This window comes from Cyprinodon tularosa, unplaced genomic scaffold (assembly GCF_016077235.1).
Source record: "Cyprinodon tularosa strain WSP-4 unplaced genomic scaffold, ASM1607723v1 ctg600, whole genome shotgun sequence".
Classification (NCBI taxonomy): Eukaryota; Metazoa; Chordata; class Actinopteri; order Cyprinodontiformes; family Cyprinodontidae; genus Cyprinodon; species Cyprinodon tularosa.
The window spans coordinates 436,985-444,220 of record NW_024039342.1 but is presented as its reverse complement, the minus strand read 5'-3'; positions in this window follow the sequence as shown (position 1 = coordinate 444,220).

The window sequence follows — 7,236 nt, the reverse complement described above, 5'->3', positions numbered from 1 at the left end:
TGTTTATGCACATGAGAAATGAGAAGAAAAAATCTATGATCTCATCTCCCATTAACTGGCTTCCCCTTCTGTGTGAGAAGGATTTAATCCATCTTTCTTTTGCAAACATCTGACACAAAGAAATATTTACCCTTCTGCTAATGCTAAATTGGCAGAACAGTCTTTCCAAAAGATGTTTTTTTTTCACACCATAACTGTAATATCTGTTTTCACCTCAGAATGTTACATCCCAGCACAAACTGAGTTTTTGGGGTCTTAGAATAAAATAATAAATAAATTTAACTTTAATGATCTCACAATGGAGAAATTAACTCTCTGCATTTAGCCCATCCCCTTTGGGGAGCAGTGGGCTGCCACTGTGCAGCGGCCGATGAGTAATCAGGGTTTAAGCTTCTTGCTCAGGGACATAGGGTGGCAGTGTGTTGGAGTGGGTTTTGAACTTAAAACCTCAGGATTTCAAGCCCTAGCATCCACCCCCCAATTATAAAGTTATAATCATTTTAACCAAAAAAAGCAAATTTTTTTTGGTTCAATAATGATGGTAATTTTGCATTATGTGGGACCTTTAAGTTCTCCCGTGGCCCATTGTTTGGTTTGGACCTGTTCACTTCCTGTTTGGATTAACTGAGTGTGGGAGCTGTTCAGAGGGATCTCCCTCTGAAGTTAAGTTATTTTCTCTGTGATATCTCTGTATCTTAAGTAAACTCTAACGACACTTTAAAACATAGCACCTTCTGCTGCACTTTTCTACTGAGCACTTGTCAGTTTTACACGGTTTTATTTCTGATAGCAAGGAGTAGCTAGCCTAAGCTAGCGCTAGTTTTAGCATTGCTAGGCTTTCTCTCTCTCCCTCCTTGACTCTTTTTTCCCAAATCTTTCCTTCTTCCTCTCCTCTCTCCTGCTCTCTGTGTCAGATTTTTCAGTTATTCCTCTGCCTCCTTTAGGTGATAATGGGATTGTAATAAGTGTAGTTTTTTTTGTAGCTTTGGAGGGGGGAGGGTGTCAGAGTTAAAATTTCCAGGCTTCAGGCTTTTAAAAACATCCAGGATTTTAAAAAAGAAAGGCCCCCCACGTAGCTTCCTCCAAAAGTGCCTGAGCAGCCAGGCGATTGGGAAAATGAAAACCAGGGCGTTATGGGGATCTCCCCCTTTTTGGTCACCACCAACCCTTTTCATTTTTAAACCCGGTTTTTTCCCCACTCGGGTGACACCCCCACTGAGAAGCCCACTCTGGGGGGTTTGGAAAGTTTCCATAGCCCAGAAACGGGGCATTGGGGAACACCAGGGACCATAGTCAAATGTTTCCCGGGGGCCAGAACGGGTGACACCCAAACCCTCCGGGGGAAACTACGGGCTAAGGAAAAAGGTTAAATACAGAAAGATTGTTATTCCCGCGGGTGGTAAGGGAAAACCCCGGTTACCCGATGGGAGGTAACTAAAATTATTTTTTGGCTTCGGGGTGGAAAAGTTTAAAAAAAAAAATGTCAAAACCCCGTAATTTTCTCTGGTCCCCCCCCTGATCTGACCAGGGGTTACATGTTTAGCCGAATGTGGGTCATTTAAAACCCCGCTGGTTGTTTAGGTGGTGTCCCTGAAAAAACGTGGGCTACATTAATAATTGGAATTTTTTTTGGGGAAAAAGCCGGGTTCTGATTGGGAAAGAAAACGGTTTCCATCCCACTTTGGGGGTTGCAGCTCTTCTTTCAAAGGAATTGGGCCCCACATTTTATTTTAAAACCCAAAACCCTAAAAACCCACCCCGGGGGGGGCAGACCGGGAAAGCAGAGTTTGAAAAAGTTTAAAACACACATCCCTCCCATTCTTCCTTTTTTCCCCCACTCTTTATTTCCATCCAGACATTTTGCCCTTTGCCCACGACCAAAACCCTAAAAAATTTAGAAAAAGATTCCCAAAAAGGGTTAAATCCTTTAAATTATCAAATTTAAAAAACCAAAAAACCCCCAATGGGGAAAAAAAGTTAAAACAATTAAATGGGGGCTTTTTTAAAAAAAAAGGGATCGTTTTTCCTCTAAAAGTCTACTATTTAAGGGACTTGATTTTGTGATAATCACATTGACTTTTTTTTGCCTTTCAAAAAACCCTTGGCTGCAGAAAAGAGGATTATGTGAGCATAATAATGGGGCAACTCCTTAATGCTTTTTTAAATTTTTCCAACACCCCCGGGAAGTTCTGGGCGGGGGGAGGAGAGTAGCAAAAAAAATTTTCCAGTCTATTTAAATGATTACCCCCAAAAAAATTTTAATACCTACAACTCTTTTGAACTTTAAACCCCTTAATTTCCCTAAACCCAAATTTCAAGGCAAGAAAACCTCTTTTTTTTGAAACTTTGTATCGTCCCACCAGGCCCTTTTACTCTAATTTTTAGATGAGTTTTCAGGGGGTTCCCCTTTCAGTTTTTGGTTTATTAAATTTTGCCCGGGGTTTCACCCAAAAGTGGGAGATTTTAACACCATGCTGACTTTGAAGGCGTAGCTTAAGAGCAGCTTTAATGCAAATTTTAGACACTGTTGGCTTTTTTTTCAAAATGTGAAAATTTCCCACGCTTTCTCATTTTTCCCATACTTTGGGACCCTTTTGCTGACAAAAAGGCAAAAATTTATGAAAAAAATAAAAGTTTTCCTCAAAAACCCCCGTCCTCTCTGACCATTTTCTAATAACCTTCAGGATTACTTTAACAGAGTTTCTCCCCCCCAAAAAAAAGGGTTTAAATTTTTAAAATAGATCTTTACAGATAGTGCATTAAAAAATTTTTAAAAAATTTCCTTCATTTCCCCTTTCTCCCCCCCTGGGGTAAACTGACAGTGTCCCGGCCCCCCCTAAAAGCTTAGAAATTTTTCCCCCCCTTCCCAAAAGGGTTTAAATGATTTTGGGGGTGGGGGTTTGCTAGTTCCTGCTTTTTTCCCTTAACAACGCGTCCTTTTTGAAAGGAAAACCCGGGTTAAAAATAGAAAGCTTGCTCCTTGGTTTAATGCCAGAGCTGCGTACTTTGAAGCAAAATGCAAAGGAAACGGGAAAGAGAAAAATGCCCCAAACAGGCCCGGGCGAGAGTCTTTCCTAGCCCGGGGGAAAAAAGGGTTTTAATGCTGTTTTTAAGAGGCCCCTTTGAAAACCCAAGAGCGCATACTTCTTCTTTAAAATAAGGGGGGAATAAGAATTTTTCCTAGATTTTTTTTTTTAATACATTTTTGCCAAACTCACCCAGACCCATAGCTCTTTTTAAAAACCCTCCATTCCACCTGCCCCTTAGCAGCAATGATTTTATGGGATTTTTTATAAATAAATTGATTTTTTAAAAAAATAAGATCAAAACACTCCTTTTCCCGCATTTTTACCTGGGGTTTGGGTCAGGGAATTTTAAAAACCGGGTTTTAGACTGTTTTTGACCCCTTAAACCCTTTTGGAAAAAGCAAAATTATTGTCTTAATCAAAGCCTTCAATTTTTTATTTGATCCCAGTTCCCAACCCGGGGTTATTTAAGGGGGGTTCCCTTTGATCTCCTCCCCCCATTTTAAAGATTTGTTTTAAATTTCTATCCCGGGTTCCCGGGAAAAATTTCCCAAAAGGCTTTTAAGGTTGCTGTAATTAAAAAATTTTCTTAAAAAAACCTTTCTCTTGACCCAGATGACTTGGTCAATTATAGACCTATATCCAATCTTCCTTTCTTATCCAAAATTCTTGAGAAAGTAGTTGCCAAACAAGTTTGCGATCACTTACACCATAATGAACTTTTTGAAGAGTTTTTCGGGTTCCCCTGGCTTTAGAGCTCATCATAGCACTGAAACAGCTCTGGTGAAAGTCACTAATGATATTCTCATGGCCTCAGATAATGGACTTGTATCTGTGCTCGTCCTGTTGGATCTTAGTGCTGCATTTGATACAGTTGACCATAATATTCTTTTAGAAAGACTTGAATATTTTGTTGGAATTAAAGGAACAGCACTAGACTGGTTTAAATCTTATCTATCTGATCGAATTCAGTTTGTTCATGTTAATGATAGATCTTCAACACGCTCAAAGGTTACCTGTGGAGTACCACAGGGATCAGTGCTAGGACCAATTCTCTTTACTTTATACATGCTCCCAATTGGTAGAATTATTAGACAGCATGGGATTAATTTCCACTGTTATGCTGATGATACCCAGCTATATCTGTCTATAAATCCAGATGAAGCTAACCCATTACATAGATTACAGGCATGTCTTGAAGACATAAAAACCTGGATGACTCTTAACTTTCTGCTTCTGAATGCAGATAAAACAGAAGTTATAGTCTTTGGACCAGAGTCTCTGAAAAAGAAACTGATTAGCCAGTCACTTCATTTGGATGGGATTAAACTGATTTCAGATAATAAAGTAAAAAATCTTGGTGTTATTTTTGATCAGGACCTGTCATTTAAATCCCATATCAAAGAGGTTTCTAGAATTTCCTTCTTTCATCTGAGGAACATTGCAAAAATTAGAAATATCCTGTCCAGGGGTGATGCTGAGAAACTAGTCCATGCATTTGTTACTTCAAGGCTGGACTATTGTAATTCTTTACTATCAGGAAGTCCACAAACTGTAGTTAAAAGCCTTCAGCTGATCCAAAATGCTGCAGCCAGGGTTCTGATGAAAATTAAAAAGAGAGATCATATCTCGCCTATCCTGGCTTCTCTTCATTGGCTTCCTGTTAAATCAAGAATAGAATTTAAAATCCTCCTTCTCACATATAAAGCCTTAAATGGCCAAGCTCCATCTTATATCAGAGATCTGATTGTTCCTTATGTTCCTAACAGTGCACTTCGCTCTCAATCTGCAGGTTTACTAGTGGTTCCTAGAATTTCTAAAAGTAGAATGGGAGGCAGATCTTTTAGTTATCAGGCTCCTCTCCTGTGGAACCAACTACCAGTTTTAGTCCGTGAGGCAGACACCCTGTCTACTTTTAAGGCTAGGCTTAAAACTTTCCTTTTTGATAAAGCTTATAGTTAGGGTGGCTCAGGTTATCCTGAGCTATCTCTATAGTTATGCTGCTATAGGCTTAGACTTTTGGAGGACATAGGGACCCCCATTTCATCATTCTGCTTCATTCTCTCTCTGTTCTCCTATTCTGCAGAATCTGTTAGTTCAATCTCTAACCTTCTGCTCTCTCTGCTTTTCCTCAGAGTAGCTTTGCCTCGTCTGTTCCTGTTTGGCTGTGACGTCATCCTGGAAAGAAACATCAGCTGTGCTGCTTCCATCAACACCCTTGTTTATAGATGTTGGAGATCGGCCTGTTTTCCAGTGTGGTCCTGTTTCTCTGGCCGTGACTGAGTGGATGTGCTCTCTTCGTCCTCTGGCATGGGAGCTGCCTTGGAGCTCGTCTGCCTGGCTGTGTGTTTCCTGGATGGGGCCGCCTTTTACAGCTGCTTTTTGTATCTCTGTTTCTGTCTCCTTGAACCCCAGTCGGCCTCGGCAGATGGCCGCTCACACTGAGCCTGGTTCTGCTGGAGGTTTCTTCCTGTTAAAAGGGAGTTTTTCCTCTCCACTGTCGCTACAAGCATGCTTAGTGTGGGGGATTGTATTTGAGTCAATGAGTCAATGCAATCAACTGGTTTTCCTTAGATAGAAAACTTTGTATCAATTTGACTGTATGATCTGGTTGAACTGTAAAGTGCCTTGAGATGACATGTGTTGTGAATTTGGCGCTATATAAATAAACTGAATTGAATTGAAATTGAATTGAATTGTATCACTTTAAGTTTTTTCTTCCTGCCAAAGAGAAGCACAACAGATTTTAATGTACATTGCTGCTTTGACTATTTGCTGAGCTTGGGATATGCAAAAAACTTTATTGGACATTATTATAGGATCATTTGAAGGACAATGGAGATGGAGGCACAAAAGGAAAAGAGAATACGAAAGGGAGAGAGGCAGTTTTGTTTTAGTTAACGATGAAGATGACGAAGGAGGAGAGGAAAAACTCCCTTTTAACAGGAGGAAACCTCCAGCAGAACCAGGCTCAGTGTGAGCAGCCATCTGCCGATGCTGACTGGGGTTCAAGGAGAAGCAGAGATACAAAAGACAACTGTAAAAAGCGGTCCCATCCAGGAAACACACAGCAAGGCAGACAAGCAAAGAGCCAACTCCCATGTCAGAGGATGAAGAGAGCACATCCAGACAGCCACAGTCAGAGAAACAGGACTGCACTGGAAAACAGGCAGATCTCCAACATCCATAAACAAGGTTGTTGATGGCAGCAGCACAGCTGATATTTCTCTCCAGGATGGTGTCACAGCAAAACAGGAACAAATGAGGTGAAGCTACTATGAGAAAAAGCAGAGAGCATAATGTTAGAGATTGAACTAACAGATTCTGCAGGGTAGGAGAACAGAGATAGAATGAAGCAGAATGATGAAAAAGGGGTCCCTATGTCCTCCACCAGTCTAAGCCTCTAGCAGCATAACTATAGAGATAGCCCAGGATAACCTGAGCCACTCTGACTATAAGCTTTATCAAAAGGGAAAGTTTTAAGCCTACCCTTAAAAGTAGACAAGGTGTCTGCCTCACAGACTAAAACTGGTAGTTGGTTCCACAGGAGAGGAGCCTGATAACTAAAAGATCTGCCTCCCATTCTATTTTTAGAAATTCTAGGAACCACTAGTAAACCAGATTAAGAGCAAAGTGCTCTGTTAGGAACATAAGGAACAATCATATCTCTGATATTGTTATGATTTTGGCACCATAGGCTGGGTTGTACTCCTCCTCCTCTCATCTGCTTTGCTCCATACTGGCCTAATTATCTCTTAACAGATCCACCTGTTCCTTCTGCTATTTATGCCACCAGATCCCAGCCCATGGTGCCAGATTATTCGAGGTTCCAGCGAGTTTTCTGTATGTGTCTGTTCTGCCTGATGCTGACTTGTTTCTGCTCCAGGACTTCTTTTGGGCGCCCCTGTTCTGCTCTGTTTTTTTTTTTTTTTTTTTTTTTTTTAGTATTTGCCTGTTCTGTGTTTCCTGACTGTTATTTGAATTTCTCCTGTTGTCGACCTTGGACTAGTTTTCTCACCACGGCTTGGATTATCCTTTTGGATCCCTCGTTCTCTTTGGAAGTACTCATTGTCTATCTCATTTGAATTCTGGGTCTAACATTCTGAGCCTCCTGACAGATATAAGATGGAGCTTAGCCATTTAAGGCTTTATATGTGAGAAGGAGAATTTTAAATTCTATTCTGGATTTAACATGAAGTCAATGAACATA